Genomic DNA, 11,578 nt, shown 5'->3' on the forward strand with positions numbered 1-11,578 from the left:
GGCTTTTCCTCTTCCTGAGGAGTTTTCGAAGGCTTTTCTGTTTCCTATGGTTCCTCCAGATCAGGATGGACATCTTTAAAGATGTCCTCTAGCTCTGATTCGAGACTCTCAGTCATATTGACCTCCTCTACCAGGGAGTCAATAACATCAATGCTCATGCAGTCTTTTGAGGTGTCTGGATGCTGCATAGCTTTGACAACATTCAACTTAAACTCATCCTCATTGACTCTCAGGGTCACCTCCCCTTTTTGGAGATCAATGAGGGTTCGTCCAGTCGCTAGGAAAGGTCTTCATAGAATGAGAGTTGCACTATTGTGCTCCTCCATTTCCAGCATCACAAAGTCAGTAGGAAAGGCAAATGGCCCAACCTTGACAATCATGTCCTCAATTACGCCTGATGGAATTTTAATGGAGCCATAAGCAAGTTGGAGGCATATTCGGGTTGGTTTAACTTCATCAGTCAAACCAATATTTTTGATAGTGGATGCAGGTATCAGGTTGATACTTGCCCCAAGATCACATAGAGTTGTCTTGGTACAAGCATCCTCTAATGTGCATGGTATCATAAAGCTTTCGGGATCTTTAAGCTTCTCTGGTAAGCTTTTCAAAATGACTGCACTACATTCTTCAGTGAGGAAAACTTTTTCAGTTTCTCTCCAATCCTTCTTATGACTTAAGATCTCTTTCATGAACTTAGCATAAGAGGGTATTTGCTCAAATGCCTCTGCAAATGGAATCTTTATTTCAAGAGTCCTGAGATAGTCTGTAAAGTGGGAAAATTGTTTATCTTGTTCCGCTTGGCGGAGTTTCTGAGGGTAAGGCATCTTGGCTTTATATTCTTCAACCTTAGTTGCTGCAGGTTTATTTCCTACAGAAGTGGTTGGAGAAGCCTACTTAAGGGGTTGTTATCAGCACTTGCAGGTGTCTGATCCCTCATTGGTGTTTGAACGCCAGAATTGGGTGCTGTATGGGCGCTCAACGCCAGATTGCCACCCTTTTCTGGCATTTGGACGCCAGAATTGGCCATACACTGGGCGTTCAACACCAACTTCTCACCCTTTTCTGGCGTTTGAACGCCAGAATCATTCCTCTCTGGGCTCTTACTGTCCTCAGAGGGATTTTGGGCAGTGGTTTAGTCATCCTCTGTCAGTTGTTCCTTTCTTGGCTTCTGCTGCTTTGAGTTGAGACATTCAATGTCTTCCCACTCCTTAAATGAACAGCTTGGCACTCTTCTATTATCTGTTTAGATAACTGCTGTCTTGTCTAATCCAATTGTACTTCCATATTCTTATTAGCATTTTTAGTGTCTTGTAGCATCTCTTTAAATTCTGCTAATTGTTTTGTTATAGAAAATAGTTGCTGATTGAGTACAACAATTTGTTCTGGAGGACTAAGTTCAGTGGATGCTGCCTCAGCCTCTTCTTTCATGGAGGTCTCACCACTTGAGTACAGGTGCTGATTTCTAGCAACTGTATCAATAAGCTCTTGAGCCTCTTCAATTGTCTTTCTCATATGTATAGATCTACCAGCTGAGTGGTCTAGAAACATCTGGGCCTTTTCTGTAAGCCCATAGTAAAAGATGTCTAACTGCACCCATTCTGAAAACATTTTAGAGGGGCATTTCCTTAGCATCTCTCTGTACCTCTCCCAGGCATTATAAAAAAGATTCATTATCCTCTTGTTTAAAACCTTGGATGTCCAGCCTTAGCTGTGTCAACCTTTTTGGACGGAAATATTGATTCAGGAATTTGTCTGTTAACTGTTTCCATGTTCTTATGCTTACTGTGGGTTGGTTATTTAACCACCTCTTAGCTTGATCTTTTACAGCAAATGGAAACAGTAATAATCTGTAGACATCCTAATCCACTTCTTTATCACGTACTGTGTCAGCAATTTGTAAGAACTGTGCCAGAAACTCAGTAGATTCTTCCTATGGAACACCGGAATACTGATAATTTTGCTGTACTGTGATAATGAGGCGAGGGTTGAGCTCAAAGTTGCTGGCTCTGATGGGGGGTATACAGATACTACTCCCATATGAAATAGTAGTGGGGTTAGCATATGATCCCAGAGTCCTTCTGGACTGTTTATTTCCACTTAGGTCCATGATGGAGAAAAGGGAGATGATGTGGATTGTAAATAAAAAATTTTCTCCTTTTTTTTTGAAAACCGAAATTAAAAGAAAATAAAATAAAATAAAATAAATAAAAAATTGAATATAAGTTCAAAAATTAGAAGAAAAAGAAATAAAAGAAAATTAAAAACTAAAATAATTAATTAATTAAAGACATTTGAAAAATTGTGGGTGAGAATTTTCGAAAAATGAAGAGAGAGAAAGTGGTTTGGAAGTTTTGAAAAAGATATGTCTTAAAATTAAAGATACTTGTAAGAAAATAAATAAAAGGAAAGATTTGAAAAAGATATGATTTTAAAATTTTAAAGATTGAAACTTTCTTAACAAGAAAACACCAAACTTAAAATTTTTCAATCAAAATAATAAAATAGGACAAGTAATTCGAAAATTATAAAAAAAGAAAAAGATTTTGAAAAATTTTATAAAAGATTTTCGAAAAATATAAAAAGAAAATTAAAAAAGAATTTGTTTTGAAAAAGATTTAAAAAGATAAATTTCTTTTAAAATTGAAATTTTGACTTGACTAACAAGAAACTACCAAATTTTAAAAATTTTGACTAAGTCAACCCAAGGAATTCGAAAATGATGAGTAAATAAAGGAAAAGATATATATTTTTTTTGAATTTAATGAGAAAAGAGAAAAACAATAAAATAAAACCAAACTTAGAAATTTTAGATCAAAACAAAGAAAACAAACAAGAAAACTTTGAATGTAAATTTGAACACCAAAAATACTTTGAGGATCAAGATGAACACCAAGAACAAATTTTGAAAATTTTTAAGGAAATAAGGACACAAAAAGCACCAAACTTAAATTTTTATACTTTGGACACTCATAATTCGAAAATGTATAAAATAAACAACAAAAGACACCAAACAAGAAAATTTAAAGATCAAATAAGGAAAATTATCAAGAACAATTTGAAGATCAAGAAAGAACTAAGAACATGTAATTAAAAATATAAAGAAAAATAAAACATGCAATTCAAAAAATTGAAGGAAAATAAAAATATGCAATTGACACCAAACTTAAAACATGAAACTAAACTCAAACAGAAGACTCAATTATTAGTTTATTGGTTTTTATCTATTTATTAAAAATTTTCAAAAAAATCTAGAAAAAGAAAACAAGAATTTTAAAATTTTAACAAAAACAATAATAAAAGACTCAAAGAAAAATTAAAGATTAATAAAGAAAAATAAGATTTTTGAAAAGAGAATAAAAGACTCAAATTTAGTGACTCTAAACCAAAAAAGATAAATTTTTCCTAATCTAAGCAACAAGGAGAACCGTCAGTTGTCCAAACTCGAACAATCCTCGACAACGGCGCCAAAAACTTGGTGCACAGAATTGTGATCATACTTTTCACAACTCCGGTACAACTAACCAGCAAGTGTACTAGGTCGTCCAAGTAATACCTTACGTGAGTAAGGGTCGATCCCACGGAGATTGCCGGCTTGAAGCAAGCTATGGTTATCCTGTAAATCTTAGTCAGGAGATTCAAATGATATGAATGATTTTGTTTATGAAAAGTAAATAACATGAAATAAATGATACTTGTGATTTAGTAATGAGGAACAGGTTGAGGTTCCGGAGATGCTCTGTCGTCTGAATCTCTGCTTTCCTACTGTCTTCTTCTCCAAACACGCATGGCTTCTTCTATGGCGGTCTGTATGTTGGTGGATCACCATCGTCAATGGCTACCATCCTTCCTCTCAGTGAAAATGGTCCAGGCATGGCTTCTGTACGGCTAATCATCTGTCGGATCTCTCGTCTCAGATGAAAAATACCAGGCACAGCTAACGCATGGCTAATCATATGTCGGTTCTCACTCGTGTCGGAATAAGACCTCTCTGTCCTTTTGCACACTGTCACTGTGCCCAACATTTATGAGTTTAAAGCTCGTTTGTTCTAGCCTTCACCTCGAAGGTTCTGATCTCAAGGATTTGAATGCTTTGTTGTTAGGAGATGCAAGTCAAACTCGTGGATTAGAAACCCAAGAGATACGCACTCAAGCTGTCGCCCAATGACTACATTGAGCTCAGATAGAACGGGAGTGGTTGTCAAGCACGCGTTTATAAATTTAAGAATGATGATGAGTGTCACGGATCATCATATTCTTTATATTGAAGTACGAGTGAGTATCCTAGAACAGAATCAAGCGTGATCGAATAGAAAACAATAGTAATTGCATTAATCCATTGAGACACAGCAGAGCTCCTCACCCCCACCTATGGGGTTTAGAGACTCATGCCGTAGAAGATATAATATGAGATGTAAAATGTCATTAGTTCAAAATGAATCTCTAAAAGTAGGTTTTATACTAAACAAGTAACTTAGGTTTACAGAAAATGAGTAACTAAGTGCAGATAGTGCAGAAATCCACTTCCGGAGCCTACTTGGTGAGTGTTTGGGCTGAGCTTTGGAGCTTTCACATGCATAGGCCATTCTTGGAGTTAAATGCCAGCTTGGGTGCCAGTTTGGGCGTTCAACTCCAGTTTTGGTGCTAGTTTCGGTGTTTTACGCCAGAAAAGGGTCTCTGGCTGGCGTTTAACGCCAGTTTAAGCCATCAAATCTCGGGCAAAGTATGGACTTTTATATATTTCTGGAAAGCCCAAGATGTTAGCTTTCCAGCCCAATTAAGAACGCACCAATTGGTCTTTTGTAGCCTCAAAAAAACGTGTTTGAGTGCAGGGAGGTCAGAATCCAACAGCATCTGCAGTCCTTTCTCAGTCTCTGAATTAGATTTTTGCTCAGGACCCTCAATTTTAGCCAGAAAATACCTGAAATTACAGAAAAATACAAAAACTCATAGTAAAGTCCAGAAATGTAATTTTTTCATAAAAACTAATAAAAATATAATAAAAAGTAACTAAAACATAGTAAAAACTACCTAAAAACAATGTCAAAAAGCATATAAATTATCCGCTCATCAGAAGTCCTATCCTCATTATCATCATCAATTGTGATGGTAAATATGAATTGCCTTCACTTAGTTAACCTCTAACGAATGGAGGAAGGTCAAGTGCATACAATCAACTTGACTTCACAAGTCCTAGTCAACTCATAGTGAGAGAGTAGCTTTGGTGAAGTTCAAGCTAACTGCCAATCTTCAATCACCAATCAACAAAAGACTTTTGATAACTCAAGAGTCTCTAAATAATCAATCCAAGTCAAGAACATAAAAACTAAATTAAAATCCACCCAAGCATTTTATCAAACACTTGGAAAGCACAAAATAAAGGCATAGAAAAGTAATAAGAGAATATAAAATCTAAGACCAACAATTGCAAGGAATCAATAATAACAAATGAAGAAAGAAGCAATAAACATGAAATACCTTAAATTGCATTAAAAGGAAATTGAATCTAACATGAAGAGTTCATAAACTAAATTGGGAAAATAAAGAAATAAAACTAAAAGCCCTAAAACCTAGAGAAAGGAGAGAGCCTACATCTAAACCTAAAATGTGAATGAATGAATGGTGAATTCCCTTGATTCATCCCACTCTGCAGCCTCTAATCTTCATTTTTGGGCTTGAAACTGGGCCAAAAACAGTCCAGAAATCGCCCCCAGCATTTTTTCGTAACTGAGGCACGTGACGCTCGTCACGCGTACGTGTCGCTGAACAAATTCCTGGTCATGCGTACGCGTCATCCAAGCGTACGCGTCGCTTGCCTGCTGCACCGGTCATGTGTACCCGTTATCCATGCATGCGCGTCAAGGCCAGCTGCTCAAAACTTTAATTTCTTCTGTTTCTTCCACTTTTGCATGCTTCCTTTCCATCCTCTAAGCCATTCCTTCCCTAGAAAACCTGAAATCACTTAACACACATATCACGGCATCGATGGTAATAAAAGAGGATTAAAAATTAGCAATTTTAAGGCCTAAGAAGCATGTTTTCAATCATAGCACAAATTCGGAAGGATTTATAAAACCATGCAATTTATATGAATCTGTGTAAGAATAGTTGATAAAATTCACTCAATTCCATACAAAATAAACCGTAAAATAGTGGTTTATCAGTACCCCGCAGAAACAGAGGAGCACAAGTCGATGCCATCAACAAGTCAATTGACCAACCTCTATTGGCTGAGCTAGATGCCCGTGCTGAGCTGCAAGACAGACTTACACCAAATGAAGACTTAGAAAAGATTATCTTAAATGATCCAAAAAAATTCACTTTTGTAGGACCAACCATTCAGGGCACAGAAAGAGACCGGCTCGTCGTCTTCCTTCAAAACAATACTGATTTTTTTGCTTGGATACCAGTAGACATGCCAGGCATTAATCCCTCAGTCATAGCACACAATATAGCGATAAATCCTTTGGCCCGACCTATAGCTCAAAAGAAGCGCAACCTCGGAAGTGAAAAGAAACAGGAATCTATGGAAGAAACCAAAAAGCTCATCGATGCCAAATTCATCCAAGAACTCAGATTTACAACATGGTTAGCCAACGTGGTCATGGTAAAAAAAACACAACGGCAAATGGGGCATGTGCATTGACTTCACCAATTTGAACAAAGCGTGTCCCAAAGATGCATATCCTTTACCGTCAATGGATACCTTGGTTAATAGCTCTTCTAGCTTTGAAACTTTAAGTTTTATGGATGCATACTCTGGTTACAGCCAGATCCTTATGCACCCATCAGACCAAGAAAAAACTGCTTTTATAACTGAATGTGGTAATTATTGCTATAATGTTATGCCTTTCAGACTTAAGAATGCAGGTGTTACATACCAAAGACTCATGGATAGGGTGTTCGCCAAGCAAATTGGTCGGAACATTGAAGTCTATATTGACAACATGGTCGCCAAGACAAAGATCGGCAACTCCCACGTGGCTGACCTATAAGAAATCTTCGAACAAATACGAAAATACAACATGAGATTGAATCCTGAAAAATGTGCTTTTGGAGTCCACGGGAGCAAATTCCTCGGGTTTTGCTGACCAGCCAAGGCATAGAGGCAAACCCCGAAAAATGCCAAGTTGTCTTGGACATGCACAGCCCACAGACGATCAAAGAGGTCTAGTGCCTGACAGGAAGACTAGCTGCCTTGTCCAAATTCTTACCCTGCTTGGCCTCAAAATCTTTTCTTCTTTTAGTCCCTTAAGAAGAAAAAAAAATTTACAAGGGATAAAGAATGTGAAAAATCCTTTTCAAATTTAAAAAACACTCTTTCAAAACCTCCCATTTTACAAAAACCAAACCTCAGAGAAGAACTTTATCTTTATCTATCTATCAAGAACTATGCAATTAGTTCTGTTCTTGTTACAGAAAGGGACAAAGTACAACAACCAGTGTATTTCATAAGCAAGTCCTTACAAAATGCTGAGCTTCTCTACCCAAACATAGAAAAGCTTGCCCTTGCCTTGGTCTTTTCAGCCAGGCAACTCCGACCTTATTTCCAGAGCCACACTATCAACGTTCAAACCGACCAACCGTTACATCAAGTACTGATGAAACCAGAGTTGGCTGGAAGATTAATCAAGTGTTCGGTAGAGTTATCTGAGTTTGTTGTCAAATATCAACCACGAGGATCAATCAAGTCATAGTACCTAGCTATTTTATTGTTGAGTACACTGCACCTAATTTTGAGGATGTACAATTAGAATGGACGCTGTATGTAGATGGGGCATCCAACCTTCAAGGGTCAGGGATAGGCATCCTCTTTGAAGATCAGAATGGAATAGTCCTGGAACACTCTTTATGTTTCTCTTTCAAAGCAAGCAACAACCAGGCTGAGTACGAAGCACTCATTGCTGGCTTAAGGTTAGCAATCGATTTAAAAATCTTCGCAATAAAGTTACATTGTGACTCCTTACTTGTAGTATAACAAGTAATCCGATCTTTTCAAACAAAAGACCCACTTTTAACAAAATACTTAAATGTCATCTGCGAGCTTATTACAAAAGACCCACTTTTAACAAAATCTTTTTTTCTATGAAATACTCGCTCGACCATAATGCATGGCAGTAATTCTATGCGAAAACCAACCCTAACTACTTTAGACGAATCAATCTCACCTACACTACCCTTATCAACAAACAACGAGCCTCGGACTCATTAACCCAGTCATACGAATGATCATCTTCAATCTTGTAAACAACTTTTCCCTTCTTCTCCCCCATGTTACCCAAAGAAAAAGGAAGCAGACAAAACGGTAATATAAAAAGAAATGAAAAACAATGCTAACCTCTTTTACTCATCCTTGCCTCTTTAAATTCACGTTTTCAATAAAACCAAACTAGTCTTAATTAGAACTTACAAGTTTCCAAAATACTTTTAAAAGAATTTAATAAACCCCTCTTCACTTTTTAGTTCCTAAAGGATCTCTGCCGTTGTTTTTCACAAAAATCAATGATAATAAAGCAACAATGAAGCCCGCAAATAGTTTTTAGTGACAAGACCTCTCACTTTCTTTTAAAAAAATAAAAACTGCCGCATTTATTGTCAATTCCCCTTTTTAGTAAAACATGTTGAACTAGGGGCTCCTTACCAGCATCAAAATGCCGAGTTATAACTCATTCTTAAAAAGCTCAACCTATTTCATAAAAAATGCTACAAGGTTAAGTTTGAGGGCTATAATATGACTGTTATACATCATTTACAGAGCTATAACTCGGCCATGAAAACTACAGCTCGGCCACCAACGTTACAAGATCGGCCATTGAAATCCACACCAAAAATGTCAAGTATGGTTTCACTCTCTAATCAAAATACAATTATTCGGAAAGGCAACGGTTATTCCTGACCTCTTAATATAAGGGAATGGTAAGAAGTTTTGTTCAGGTCATAATTTGAAAAAAGAACTTATTACTCACTCACTTACTTGAGTGTCGAAGTGCTTTTTGTAAGTACTCAGCCCCTTGTTTTTCTCATTGCCGACGTGTAGCTCACGTTGACAGAAGAGCTTGCCAACATTTACTGGAGGACGACCTATACATCGGCAAAACCAGGCAAGAACATATATTATTTAATGTATTTTTAATATATACTTTGTATTTTAATATATATTTTATATAAGTGATTATTTTTTATGTACATATAGCATAATTATTGTTATAATTATATTTTATTACCGTAAAATATAATTAGTCTTTAAAATATCTAATTTACAAATTAAAATGCTAAAATAGTAATTTAAATAATAACATATAATTTAGAATCCTAGTTTTTAGGTTTTATATTTAAAAAAAAAATTAAGTAATCTTTTTCTTAATAATACAATCGAAAATTCGAAATGTCTCTCTTTTATATCACTAAATTGTTATTTAAAAATTCACTTCTCATATAATTAGAAGTCATTTATTACTAATATTCATAGTTGAGAAAATTCTTTCAATTAATGGAGTTGCTATGAAAAAACTAAAGCTAATTTCGAATGAAGATAAATAATACTCTTTCGAGTCAATTTCTAAGAAAGAACACCATTCTCATTTAATTTGAGAATTGATTATTTTCTAATTAATATCTAATATAAAATTCTTAAATTGACTATTAAATACAGAAGTTGAGTAAAAAATTATTGTGGGGTCAAATTCAATCATTTAATGGGGACAAATAAATATTATTATCATATACTACTCAAAAAATTTTAAATTGTAATAGCGACAAGTGCCCCAACAACAATGTAGATAGATCCATCTCTGACCTCAACCATCACTACAAAAAAAAGAGTTTAAAATGGCATTGACATTACGGCGGTTTTCAAGAACCGCCGTAATACCCGGTTATTATGGCATTTTTGGTTGCTGCCATAATTAACTTTGTGTTTGCTGGCGGTCTAGGTGATTATGGCGGTTTTGAACCGCCGTTTTCACACATATATAAAAAAAAGAATTGCAACCCTAGCCTTAAACGAAACACACTATAACGGTGCTCTCGATCTCCCTTCTCTCTCCCTTCGCTCTCGATCTCCGACAACGCCGTTCTTCCCTCTCGGCTTCTCCTCTCTCCACCGGTTACGACTTCTCTAGGTACTTCTCCCTCTCCGCCAGTTACTGATTTGTTTCTCTACAGCTCCCTCTCAAGTTCTCTAGGTACCTCTCCCTCTCCGCCAGTTACTGATTTCTTCATTTTTGGGGGAGGGGTTTTGTTTCTCTGCAGCTCCACGATCGGAGCTTGTGTTGAAGTATTCCATTGACGTTGGTGTGGGGGTGATTGACGCCGATCGGGTCTTGTGTTCAACTAGTTGACGATATCAGATATTGGATTGACGGTAACTTCACTTTCTCTTTCCTTATGTATTTACTTCGATGCATGTGTCAATGGTTCAATTGCTGCCACTCTTATTATTGTTATGGATTTTGCTAGTTAATTCATCCTGCTATTTCTTAATATAGTGAATTGATGAATGAGTTCAGACTGAATAAGCTTAGTGAAGTAGGGCTTTGTTCTGTATTCATTGATTTCTGGCCGTTTGATTGTGCTTGTGCCTGTGGCATTCTGTTCATGGAGTTTAATTGCGTTCTTATTGTTTAAGATTATCCTGAAAAAATAGATCATTAACTCTTCTTCTTGAATGATGTTGGGGCTGGAGTTTTTCTTTATTTGGTTTTTAGTTTCCTCTGCTCCTATACTTTGTTCCTGGCATTCTGCTTGGGGAATTTCTGAGCAACTTATTGGTCAGGGTTATGATATTTGGTAAATATGCTTCTTAAGTTTTTTTCCTTATTTTCCTGATGATGGATAGTTTATGTGCTAAGTTTATTCCTGGTTGATTTAAGTGGTTCTTACTTCGTGTGCCTGATTATTGTCATATTCTTTTGTTTCATTGTGATTTCTCTTGGGATATTGTGGAGTATTGTGTAGATTTCTCATTGTTGTGTTGGTTTTAAACTTCAACTCCTTTATGTTTTGGGTCAATTTGCCGGGTTAGATTCTTTGGATTAATCATATGTTACCATTGTGATTTTTAATTGGGTTATGGCCAAAATTGATGAAATTGTAATTTCTGATGGTCATTTCCTGCTCTTTGATTGTGCCTGTCATATTCTTTTTATCCTCTTAGTTCTATTGAAAATGTGAATTTTTTCTATCTATGTCTTCAATTTCAATCAGGTATGGTTTGTGTTGCAGAAAGTCATGGTTGAAGAGCCTCCAAGACATGATCATTCATTAGTTGAGACTTGAGTGCTAAAACAAGAAAGAAACAATTAGGCTTTGATTTTTTCATTTTTATTTTTTCCCCTTCTTTCAGTGTCATCTTCTCTCACTGAACTCTTGTAGCTTATTATTGGTGTCTGAGTCAAATTATTTTCGAATTGCTCAGATTAATCAGAAGAGTATGTATGAATTCAAATTCCAGACAATATATTCATTTTCAGTAGTCAATGTGCAAAATATAAAGTAGTGAAACTGAGTATCATGCTACAACTGACTAAACTGTTAAGTACTTCAATTTTTTGTCTCTTGAAATTTTTTTGGTAGAGAAATT

Source organism: Arachis hypogaea, chromosome 16, assembly GCF_003086295.3.
Source record: "Arachis hypogaea cultivar Tifrunner chromosome 16, arahy.Tifrunner.gnm2.J5K5, whole genome shotgun sequence".
In the NCBI taxonomy this organism is placed as follows: Eukaryota; Viridiplantae; Streptophyta; class Magnoliopsida; order Fabales; family Fabaceae; genus Arachis; species Arachis hypogaea.